The sequence below is a fragment of the Emydura macquarii genome, unplaced genomic scaffold (assembly GCF_026122565.2).
Source record: "Emydura macquarii macquarii isolate MOO-44397 ecotype Brisbane River unplaced genomic scaffold, CSIRO-AGI_Emac_v2 contig_1390, whole genome shotgun sequence".
In the NCBI taxonomy this organism is placed as follows: Eukaryota; Metazoa; Chordata; order Testudines; family Chelidae; genus Emydura; species Emydura macquarii.
In genome coordinates this window covers 19,234,286-19,247,411 of record NW_027131527.1, presented here as the reverse complement: position 1 = coordinate 19,247,411, position 13,126 = coordinate 19,234,286, and the positions used below count along the sequence as shown (strand labels likewise).

Here is a 13,126-nt window from a genome sequence, read left to right as displayed (position 1 = left end):
GACTTTAAAATTTCATACCAGCTGGATAGTTCAAGGAGGAGAGCAGTGGTTCTTTGCATCTGGTCCAACCAGCTGGTGTCTGTCTGAGTCCTACCTTGGGCAGAAATTTGGAAAAGTTGGAAGGTATGTTACAATAATTTGTCAGGGTTTTTTTGGTTGGTTAGGTTGGATTTTTTGTTTTTGTTTTTTCTTTGTTGGGGGGAGGAGGGGAACAATGATGTAATCTTTTTTTTTTTTTTTTTAAATAATTAGACATATGAATGCTTCCTGCCAGGGAAGGGGCATTTCAGGGGGTGGAAGAATCGGGTAATTGAGTCAGAGGGGTTTGGGGTTGCATTGAGAGTTGTTCTCATTCAGGTGAGAGTATTACATTGAGATGAATGGGCCATTTCACACTTCTCTGAGCCACCTGGATTAGTAGAGCTGGATGCTGCACCTACCCAGAGTAAACGGGGTTGGGGGTGATGTGAGGGCTCACCCAGACTGGCCAGGCAGTGCACAGAATATAGCTTCTATTCAGAAAATTGATGTGGCTCTGAGAAGAGCCTTTGGGTTCCCTCATCATTCCTAAGGGGAAAGTAGAATTTGAAAGCCAAGCACAGTTGGAAACTTGGATACACCAGCCACGTGCACACTTCAGGGACCCATCCCCACACTTGGGGTGAGGGGAAGCCTGAACAAAATAGTGTGGTGGGGGGGCCATCTGGGAGTGTGGCTGGAATAGAAGGGACAAGTTTGGCTAGTGGCGCAAAGAAGCAGGGGGAAGAAGGGCCAGGATCTGTGGTCTACTTGACCTGCATGCTGTTCATAACTGCCACAATGACCTACCAACACATTTTCTTTCTGTTAAAAAATACTAGGAAATGAAATGGCACAAACCTTAATTAACATAGAGTTAAGATTTCCCAATGCCAGGTCATGCCCTTCCATAACATTGAGTTCAGCAAATCTCTAGCTTCAGAAAACCAGAAAAACCAGAGTTTAGGTACACGCCTCCATGACTAGCTCTGTCCTCTCTGAGCAATGCCCCATAACATACATATTGACACTCTGGCTTTTCACTGTAAAGGAAAGGAGCTACCAGCACCTTTCCTACACTCACACACTTAGGCCATGTCTACACTTACAAGTTTACGGCAGCACAGCTGTACCAATACAGTTGTGCCTCTGTAAGCATGCTCATGTAGCCATGTTATGCCAATGGGAAAGAGTTCTCCCGTCAACATAATCAAACCAGTTCAATGAGCGGCGGTAGCTATGTCGGTGGGAGAGCGTCTCCTGCTAACATAACACTGTGCACACAAGCGCTTATGCCAGCAAAACTTCTGTTGCTCAGGGGTGTGTTTTTTCACAATCAAGGATTGGTACCTGGGCTGGGTCTGAGTGCCTGGGTTAGCCTAGCCTTGCTTTGAGCACCTCCATTCTACAGCCATCCCTTCTTTACTGTGTCCTCACTGTTCGTACATTCACCCATGTGTGTCTGGGAGCATATCCCATGGTTCTTTGTACCGATATGCTCTATTATTTTTCCCAGTCAGTTGAGAGAACTTGTCTGTACTTTGAAAAGGGAGGGAGGAGGACTGTGGACAGGCACTGAATGATTATCAGAACTAGAGTGATTGAGCCTGTGTCCTCACTGCGAAGTGGGCAGGTGCCAGCACAAGTTAAAGTGGAGCTGAGATTCTAATTTATATCCCCAGTCAGATAAGCTAGCATCTCCAAACCCAGTTAAAATCTTTTTATGTCTGGATGGTAGGTGTGGGTTCAAGCTGAAACCAGAAAAAGAGCCCAGGTTAACTGTTCAGTGAAGACATACTAGGTGCTTGTTGCATGCTCTGTGCACTATGAACTTAGAGGCAAGTGCTATTAGTGTTCCAGGTAGAGCAGGATGGAAACTTTTAAAACCATTTGGGCGGGGGAGGGGAGGTTTTCATTTTGAAAAGTGGCCTTTTTTAAAAATTGAAATTTTGTGAAAAACTGCCAACTTTTTTGAAAATATTTTTAGTGAAAACTTTTATCAAAATGGCTATCGAATTTTTTCATTTACTGAAAGCCAGGTAAAAATATTTAGTGAAAAAAAATCAATAACTGTTTCAGTAATGGTTATAAATAATTTGATCTTTTGACAAGCTCTAGCTCTAAGCACTAGGCTCAGCAGTCTCCAGCCCTTGTTGGATCCCCATAGACACACATTTCAGATAAGTAACGGGATTCAAATACTAAGGCTGCCAGAAAATTAATGATTCACATACCCTAGGAACAGTTACTTTAACAGTTACAAATAAAATCAAACCTACAGTTCCTAAATCCGCCCTGGGAACAGTTCTGTATAGAGCTGTGCGAATAACTTGCCTTCTCAGTTTGCTGGCAGTTCTGGGGGTGGGGAAAAGGTTTCAGGTCTAAAAATAATTTTGGACAAAAATTGTGCCCAGTTGTAGTTCAATACAGGGATATAAGTAACAGTGCCAATAGGCTCCCCCCTACACCATCGTCCTGCTGTGCACATGCAGTTGCCCCTGTGGTTCCTACCCTCAGCACACTGTTTTGTACAGCCTTCTACTGCACCTACTGCAGACTTCCTGCATGCAGCAGGTTAACCCTATATCTTCACTGTCTAGATTCTTTTCCTCCAGCTCAGCCAGGGTGAAGGGGAAGGTACTAATCAGCCTTTAATTACAATACCTTTGTGACCAGTAGATAAATCCTACACTAGCTAGTGAGGTTAAAATCCTCCCCAGCAGCAAGACGCCATTTAAATCACTACTGGAACTGCAAAGGGGAAGAGAAATAGGATTTGACAGCTAGCAAAAATGAATGGTAGGACTGATTCTTGAGGGGAACCTTAACATGCCTAACTAGGAGCATACACTTGGTTTTCAGAGGATCAGGGATGTAAACTAACAGCTGAAAAGCTAACAAAAAGATGAATATGAAAGACAGTAGCCAGGAGGCCTTGCAATCTAATTGGCTATGAGAAAAAGCCTTTTCTCAAAAACATAGGTGTGTGCTGGAAAAAAATGTTCCTTTTGTCTTGTGGAATTTTGGCCTGAAGGAAGTAGGAGGTCTTATGTTTTGGACATGTAATAGAGAACGTGTGGTGCCACAGCAATTGACCTAAAACCCTGTATTATGGTTTTTTCCCCTAACGAGAGCAGTTAATTTGCCACAATCTGTGTGTGCAATAATAGGAAAAATAATCTGAGAAGAGAAAATGTCTTTTCACTTTAGTCTGTTCTTCTTTCCCTTGTATCGAGGAGTACTGACTAAGGTTTCACCCATGCCTATTGTAATGCTAACAAACACGTATTGAGTCCCGGAAAACAGAAAAGGCATCAGGAAAAGATTCATGTGCAGAGATAAGCAATAGGTTAGCCAGTTAGCTCACATTCCTACTTCTTTGGCCACTCATCATGTGATGCAGACACAAGGGATATGTTTCACAAGAGGGTGTTGGATTGTAGAATGGCCTAATTAAATCAGCTATGCATTTCTACACGCAAATGTCAATGCAGAAGGAGTTTGTGGAAGCCTCCCTGGAAACACTTAGTGTGAATGGCACAGGTCTGTAAAAGCCTTTAGGGCCTTACATTCTCCAAAGTGTGACTACTCTTCTGCATACGAAAACTGGGGATTGGATTAGACACAGCACACCTATATTTGTGCACCATTGCTTTCTATGCTGAGTGGATGGACTTCTGACAAATTGGCTCAGGATTTGCCACACTGGATTAATTCATGTTCCATGTAATTAAGTAATCTATGAAGCTTAATAACTTGTCTCTGGCACCTAATACCTGATACTTCAGAGGAAGGCAATTCTTCCTTCTACCGCACCTAGCCACTTGTACCATGTTGTACATGGGATGAAAAATTCCTTCCATTTCCCTTTTGAAAGCTTGGGATAGGCAATGCAGAAAATATGAACATTAAGTCCCAGCCCAGAAATCTTAGTCTAGATTGAACATGGAGATGTAGAAGATGGACTGGGACACAACAAAATGAAGTGACAGAGTAGTGATAGTAGTAAGCATACCTTGGTTTAGAGCCACAACTTCTAGATCCACATTTTTTTTTTCCTGTCATCCATTTTACCAGCTCCACTGTGAGGTAAATAACAGGGTATAGCTCTCTGGGAAGGCATGTGTTTTAGGGATACATGTAAAGGAAGACATACTGGAGGCTTTATTGATAATCTGTATACTTTCTCTCTCATAGCCTTTTTAAATGTATGCATGTTATTTTCCTTGTAATAAATCGTAAACCCAAGCGGTCCCCTAGGCCCAGAACTTCATTCTTTCTTTTATATATCTTGAGAAACTCCTCCCGACACTCCTGGCATTGTACTGAAGGCTGTACAGCTTGGCTACATGGGTGGGGAATGGAAAGTATTTGCTCAGCCTTGAGTACTGCTGCTCTCTGCTCCTCTAAGCTCTAAGGCAGAGGTTCTCAAACTGGGGGGTGTGACTGCTCAAGGGATCAGCAGGAGGTTTTTATGGGGGGAAGGCGGGGGTTGCGAGCTGTCAGCCCCCATGCATGCTGGTAACGGTGGCAGGGCATGGGGGAGGTCATCACTTTTTTTTTGGCAGTGAGGTTGTCACAGCCTGAAATATTTTCAAAGGGGGTCCCCCAAAAAAAGTTTGAGAATCCCTGCTCTAAGGGGCACTTGAATCTAATGAATCAGCAATGAGCAGCAACTGAACTCTTGTCCCACCAGAAATATTCCATCCAATCATTCCCATCCAACCACCACTGTCGCAAAGACCTGATGTAGAAATATTAAAAAACAAAAAACATAGTAAGTACTGTGCCTTCTCGACAGGTGAAGAAGCCAGTATTTGGGCTGGACTCTACAGGAAAGGCTTTACTTTAAAAGGTTTATTTATTTATTGGGACTGAAAATGCTCAGAATGAGTCCAACTCTAGATGACCACAAGAGGTTCTAGGGAACTGTGTGACTGCCTTTAATTTTCTGTGGAAATGACACATTTTCCAATTGATACCTAATTACAAGCATTTTGGGGCAGTAGCTGTGTCTTCCTATATATGTAAAATACACATGAACATTCAGGGATACTACCAGAATATGAATAATATTAAATACATATATATATGATCACCTTAAAGCTTTTCATGTCATCTTTCATTCGCCTTCCCATTTTTTCACTTCCTTCTCTAGTTTTTTCAGTTTCCTTTCTTTCCATTTTCTTTCTCCTTCTTTTGTCTTTTACACGGTGATGCATTACTGTATAGCTACTGTCCTGTCAGATAAGTGTTTCAAATTTAGCAGCATTTCCCCAAGAAAACCTCATTTTTGCCGATATTTTAAAGAGTATATTCCAACGAATTGTAAAAAAATTTATTTACAGAAATACAGTTTATAATTTTTTCTAAGTGGTCAAAGTATATAGGAAAAATGTACAATCTGTGACAATCAGAATGCAATTTTTCAAGAAAGGTTCAATGAGCATTGTCACTGATCAGCAAAAATGACAGCACCTAAAACATTAATCATTTAATACAATAGCAGCAAAATAAACTAACTGGAAACAACTTGCACTTGTTGAAAATAAGTTTTCTACTGAGCCTCAGCATTTATCTAGCAGTAGCAGACCGTTATCTTATGTCAATATTTTGTTCCATTGACATTCTTTTAAACATGACATATCTATGCGTGTGCCATGTGACACCCATTTATCATATGTTTAGTTCTCGTTTGTTCTGAGAATAGTTTCATACGTGCTGTCCTCTAAATTATTTGTATAATCATAGCACCTAGAAACCCTAATCATGGGCCAAGATCCCGTTGTTCTAAGTGCTGTACAAACACAGAACAAAAAGGCAGTCCTTGCCCCTTAAATATTTTAAGGATGTGAAAATTGCTACAGTGCACAAAACAGTGCAGTGCTGGTCTGTCTAACTTGAGGCTTAGACTACAGAACTATACCTTTACAATTACTAAGGAAATTTATGTGAAGTATTCTGGAAATAGTGGAAAATGTACAGACTAAACTGAAAATTCCTGGGCTATCAGTGATGCATAAGCTTAGCTTTTAATTTAGCAAGCTAAAGCCAACTGCCAATTAATATGAGTTTCCTGTATTGTGGGGAGAAACTTGGAGAGAGAATGCCTAGAATAAACACAAATCAAGTTTATGCTAATCTGATAGTACAGAGGAGCAAACAGTCATATCTTCATTTTTTAAAAAACATGTATGCTATCTCCATGCTAGTTTTTGCTGCTTTTATTCCTTCCGTCTTCAGCAGGCAGCACCTTCATTCCGTATGGGATGGCACTTAGCCAGCCTTATGTGATGATATGTGTGAATGGGAAAGTAGATTGTAGTACAAACTCTAAAAACAGCTCAGCAGACACTCTTTTCCCAAAAGGCCTGATTCAAGGCCTATTGAAGCCATAGGAGTCTCTACATTGAAGACAATGAGCTTTGGATCATATCCAGAGAAAGGACATCCACAAACTCTACTACAACTCTAGGATCAGTGTCATCCTCTGCATAATAGGCTTGTGTCTTTCAGTTGGCAGAAGAATATGCTGTTGTGGAGAGACCTCAATACTGATGCAAAAACCATATTAATAAAATTATAATTTATTCTTATAATTGTAGACCTTTATAAACTTGTCTGCACCCTTGCTGAATATTAAGATAACTACAAGTATGTGTAGCAAGGATGCTTGAAAATATAACACTACCTGTTTGTTTTAGTTGGTGGTTATAAATGTTCAAGCTAATCAAAAGAAATCACAGGAGGGTTCTGCTTTCTGTCACTGCAAAGGCGATGTTTATTACCCCAAGAGTGTTTATACAAACTCCAGAATGCATTGTTTTTCATTCCTATTTTGCTTTAATTGTTATAGCAATGTCATTTATGCTATGTTTTGAAAAATGGATGTGTGATTGGTGCTTTGTATAGAATATTTATTAAGAGTATTAACTGCAAATTGTATATTGCAACTGGTAAATACCATTTACTCTAAAGGTAACTAAACCAGAATTTCTTATCAAGAACAGGACATCTCCCTTTGTATAAAAAAAAAAAAAAAAAAAAAAAAAAAAAAAAAAAAGTGTGCTACAAATGTAATCCTTATCTCAAGAAAGCAAACCATGTAAAACATACGTGTCTTAAGAAAAGACCTGATTGTGTAAAAAAATAATGTAGGGATGTGTTGCCAGAGCAATAGATCTAGTTTTTATAAAGTGGGCTTTCCCATGATCCCAAGAAAAATATGTATATAAGCCCACATAAAGAATTCCAGAACTACCCTTGTTGAAATGAATTTTTTATAATCACTCTAAAAACTTCATTCAAAAAAGTCTCTTGGAAAAAAATAGTTGGAAATGTTTTAAACTTTTTGTCTATTTCTTAAATGGTAAAATGACAAACACCTTTGAGAGAGAAATGCTTACTTGCCAATATGTTAGCTAAATGCAAAGCTTCTAATGTAATTTCATAATAGCATAGCTATGTAAATGGTAAATTGCTTTATGTACCAAAATAGAATCTAATGATCTTGCTAAACTAATCCTAATGTAAGAAGTCATTTAGGTATAGAATATTGATATCATTGGGGAACTGATTAACTATCTGGAAAACTCAAGCAACTCCCCCACCCAAGTCAAGAAGACAAAAATGATAACAATTTTTGCAGAGATGATTAAGAGTCAACAACTTCTTTAATAATTATTTAAGGTAAGGACTCTTTTAAGTATTATTTAATTTTAAAAAGGCTATTATGAGAATTAAAAAAAAAAAAACCCAAAAAAACAAACAAACCAGGGATGTTTGTACTACTTGAAAACAATTTCATTACCTGTTGAACTCTAATAAAATTGAATGAATATCTCAGAAAATGGGCTGAATAAAAAGAGTTAAAACTCTAAATGTAAAGACGTTCTGGGAATTTCCTGCCACAAAGATGACAAAGGAAATACAACTGTCAGGAAGAATTACAACCTGGCCCTAATGCATAGATGTATTAACAAACTGCGTGTTCATAAGACGAGGCTCCCAATAACAACAACCCATGAAGGTACTGAGCCAATGAAAAGATGACAGGAACCAATTTTAAATCTAAAAAAGCCTGAAAGGGGTTTATTTTCCTATAATTTCATGAAAATCGGAAGGAGAAGAGGTGCTCATTTCAGTTTGTATTCTATTTTACACACACTCTGATGTTTTGTTTAAGGAGGATAGCAGTCATCAACTTATCCTGTCCATTTCTACAAACTGCCATTAGACAGCTCAAAAAACCCCAAAGAAACTAATACCAGAGAAACTGCAAGACAACCAAAGAAAACCTTCTAAAGACTTCAACACATATTGGTGGTAAGACATTAACTAAGACACTACCAAGGGATTAGATTTTTAAAAACTTATGATTTTAGTGGGCTATGGAAATGCTGTTATACCTAAGATATTAACAGTTTCTCCTGTTAATCACCAAACTCGGAAAATAGTAGGATTCAATTGGATTTAAGATTCTTAATACTTATTTATGGGCCTGTCTCAAGACAACTCCTTAAATGGATTATTCGAAGTGACTGATTTATATATTTTCATAGGATTTAGTAAAATTATTTACTTTGCTCTTCTGCAAACTGGTGATTAGTAATAACCAATAGGATCCACAGGTCCTTAAGAAAAAAAATCTTTTGCTTATTTATAAACACTCTGTTTTCTTCTGATACAACTGGCAACAATTTTGGGAACTAAGACCTTGGTCTCAATTTACGAAGAAAAATGTCCCCCACCAACGGTGGATGTACTCGCAAAGGTGTCATCTCTGCTAAGAGCTTCCTACAAAGAGGCACAGAGAAGAGATTGTAACAGAAGTAACTGGTTTATCATTTGTGTTGGTTTGTTTAATCTTTTCTTTAATAATAAAATAGCCATGGCTAATAACTGTGATGGGTTACAGAATGGTAAATGTGTCAATGGCCAGTGTGTATGACAGCTCTATCAAAGAGACTGGGAGATAACTAGTGCACTAAGCAGCAGGTCTAGGCAACCAGGTGACAAAACCACAAGTGGCAGTTCTAACTTTAGCACGTCTACCATTGTCAGTATTGGTGGAGCTGTACTGTTACCAGAGCAACAGTCAGAGATTTTAAGAAAAAACCTTACTGTAGACGAGGCATGCGGGAGGTTAACTTGGGCTGTAGAATATTGGCATGCAAATGAGGTTTATTCTGTTCCACATCTCCCACTCTCTGACCTGACTACCCTACTTGCAGTTCTTCGTACTGTCCAAAACACTCTCAAAAATACCTTATTATTCCATAAAGAAATGTATTTAAATATTATATAAAAATTAGAAGGTCTTGTCTGCATTAAATGTGATCTTCAAAGAGATCACTGTAAAGGTAGTTAATCCATAGAATCCTAGAAGGTATTTGCTGTTTGAAGTGAGCTGTTGTTACTTGGAGAAGCCTGATGCTAAAGGAAAAGATAACAGGCTACCTAAAAGATAATCTTGCAGATATGCTGACTGTAGAAGCTTTCTTGGATCCAAGAGCATACTCTTGGATAAGGGCATTTTTTGAGACATTGGGGAAACAACTGAGGAGAAATCTTTTATGTGTGGAATCCATTTAATCCGATTGTTTCATCTATAGTCAAGATGAAGAATATGTATTAAGGAAGCAATAATAAACCATGCTTTTTGCAGAGACAAGAATAGAGCATCCAATTATGGACATAATTCATCCAGTTTTGAAGTTTTGCTAATAAGGAACAAGACCCTGATCTAGCATGATAATTAATTATGAGCCTAACTTTAAGCACATTGATGTAAATAGAATCCTATGGATATAAATTTAACTCCCATTGAGGTAAATATAGCTACTCACATATTTAAATTTGCTTAAGTATCTTATTGAATCAGGGCCTAAATTATTAATGAGATTATGCCAATTTTTGGATTATTACCCTCCCAAATGCGTCAATGTAAGGAAACCTATTTCTTTTAAGAAAATCTTGGGAAAAAGACATAGAGAAATGGAACAGGGGCAAGTGCTAATGCAGTACTAGAAATAGAATGAAATTTAATTATGATGTCATGTGGAAAACTCCAGAATAGATAGGAAAAGGAATAGAGGAAAAGGAATAGATAGGAATAAGAGCTAGAATCTATTCTAGACTCTCCAGAATTCATCCTTCCACCACCACTTGAATTACAACAGGAAATATGGCAATCATCCCAGAAAATGATGTAGTCATGTCTCTGATGGATGCCGTGGAAACCATTCTCTGTAACTATCGCATTTACTTTTGCAAACTAACTGTGCTGAGTCTCAGTAAAATCAGACCATAATCCAGTCAATTTGGAAAACTACCAAAAGGACCAAACTGCATTTAAAATTACTTAGGAAAAATCATTCCTCAGTGACAAGAATGTTTAATCATTTGAAGCAATAAAATTCTTCTTTAGCCATGGTAACTAAAACCAGCTAGGACAGAGCTATCATTTGAAAGTATAGGATTCTGTGCTTTGAAATTTCAAATAGGATATCGAAAAAATGTTTGTATATATGTATTTAGTCAGACACTTACTTTGGCCAAAAATGGGAAACTTTTCTGTAGCCAAAGCTCCAGACACTGTACAAATGATATCAAGACAGACCATCTTTCATATGCCTGCCTATGTGTTAATGAATGTTATACAATCATATAAGCATACAAGACAACTGCCTTCACATTTGCTTGTGCCATAAAATAATGTGGGGAGGGAGGGGAAAATATGTCAGGTCACAGGCTTCAAGAAGGATTCTTCATCTGGAAGGATTAGGTGAGTAGGACAAATTTAGACTGAAGGTTCCAGCAAGCGTTGACACTTGGCTGAGTCAGGTTGGGGCACATAAGCACTTATCACTGATGTCTGCTTGATGGACTCCATCTATTTAGGCCAGCCTAAAGTCTAAAACAGTAATATATTTGGTGCTTTAAAAGGGACCCATTTCACAAAACAATTCTGAGCCAAATCCATTGGGAGAAAGAATTTAGGGAAAAAATGTGAATGATAATTGGGAACTGCTTAAATTTTTTTACTAAATGCCCATTAGCCACACTGGTTAAGAAACCATTCATGCTTAGAGGGGAAGGGAAAGCAGCTACAAAAATGTGTATAAATATTAAATATCTATAAACTTCCCCTTTCTTTCATTTTATATGTATAGATATTAAATATCTATACATATAAAATGAAAGAAAGGGGAAGTTTATAGCAATGAATATAAATCAGAAACTAAGAATTATAAAAAATTGATAAGGGAGGCAAAAGAACACAAGGAAAAATCTATGGGCAGATTTTATTGTTGATGGAGTGTGTCCAAGAGCAGGAGCTACCCCTCATCTACCGCAGGGCAGTAACTACCCTGCAGCCCAAGAAAGGGACCTCTGTGACTTACTGAACTGGAGACCTATTTCCCTTTCACTGTTCTGATTATAAAAGCGTAATCATTGCCTTGGTGAATCAGCTGAAAAACTATCTGGACTGTTGGACACATCTTGATCAAATGTATTTTGTCTTTAACCTCTGTATTTTTGATAACTTGTTTTTAATTTGTGATATACTGTGTACAGTGTCCAATTTTGGGCACCACACTTTAGAAAAGATATGGACAAATTGGAGAGAGTCCAAAGGACAGTAACAAAAATTGTAAAAGAGTTTAGAAAATCTGACCTATGAGGAAAAGTTTAAAAAAAAACTGGGCATGTTTAGTTTTGAGAAAAAGAAGACTAATATTGGGCTTCAAATATGTTAAGGGCTATTATAACAAGGATGATGATCAATTGTTCTCCATGTCCACAAAAGGTATGACAAGAAGTAATGGACTTAACCTACAGCAAGGGAGATTTAGGTTAGATATTAGGAAAAACTTTCTAACTATAAGGGTATAGGCTTCCAAGGAAGGTTATGGAGGTTTTTAAAAACAGGTTGGTCCTGTCTGGGATGGTCTGGGTTTACCTGTCCTGTCTCAGCACAGGGGGCTGGACTAGATGACTTCTTGAGGTCCCTTCCTGCCCTACATTTCTGTGATTTTTATATTTTTTACTGTCACAAACTTTTAAATCTGGATGTGGGATTTATTTCAGTGGGCTAGGAGAAATCTTTTGATCGACTTGAACTTGTCTCTCTTTTTAAAACATTAGAAGCATTAGGGATTGGGCCAGTTACTTCATATTTTACGGTACCATAAAGTTTTTAGTGTTTTAAAGATTAACAGGGGTCTTTGCTGTTGCATTCCAGTATGCAGAAGTGCTCATCAGGAGTGTGTTGTGTCTGGGATGTTATCTGCCCTGTAGACCGTGAAATTTCAGCTAAGATGGGCCTACTTATAAAATTAAACTACCAAATTAATAAGTGCATATTGCAGAGTATGTGAAATGGTGACTGGAGTCCATTTTGAAAAGGAGTGATTGTTTCTCATTGCAACATACCCATGCTGTCTTTCTATTCTCAAAGTATGTCTGGTATTTCATTAAGGTAACTGTTTATTAATTGCCTCTCTGTCTGGACCATTTTCCCTAATGAATTTATCCTCTGGGAGTAACTCATACATGCAGTAAACAGAAATGTGTTAAATGCAGGGCGTGCTAGACCTCCATGGCTCCAGACCTCTCAAAATACCCTGTGATCAAAGCAAATGGCTGGATACCACCCCAGGTATTGCTCAATTTAATCACAACAATCCCAATACCCCTTTGTTTGAAGGGTGGAACACTGAAGCTAAAGAACAAATCTAGGTGGCTAGCACCTTTTCACTAATTAAAGCACATGGGTCTCTCCTCCTTGTATTGTTTTCTGGAATTCCTGTGTTTACTCATGTAAATGACCAAAATGCTTTGAAAAACATTGGATTCAAGAATATAAAAGAGAAGCAATGGAAATAAGCAAGCAGGCAAGCTTTAAGAGAAGAAGAATCACTCTTGACAAGAAACTGAGAACTACCATCTTGCCCAGCTGCCTTCTGAGACCATGGATCCAGGCTTTCGGGGGAAGCTGCTAAGAAACCATCATAGCCTCTTGCCTGCATTGGTGAGGATAATTGCTTTTGCAGCTAAAATATACGGGACTTTTGGTTTGGGGGCTCATTTTATATGTTTATAA

The 13,126-nt window shown here is 38.2% G+C and overlaps 1 long non-coding RNA gene across 1 annotated transcript; it reads left to right on the top strand.

Annotated features, from left to right (window-relative positions):
- On the top strand, positions 1 to 4,886 carry LOC137156239 (uncharacterized). Its single transcript, XR_010920720.1, has 2 exons — positions 1 to 123; positions 4,820 to 4,886. It is a non-coding gene; the product is annotated as an uncharacterized lncRNA (long non-coding RNA).
- Positions 4,887 to 13,126: the final 8,240 nt, after the last annotated feature.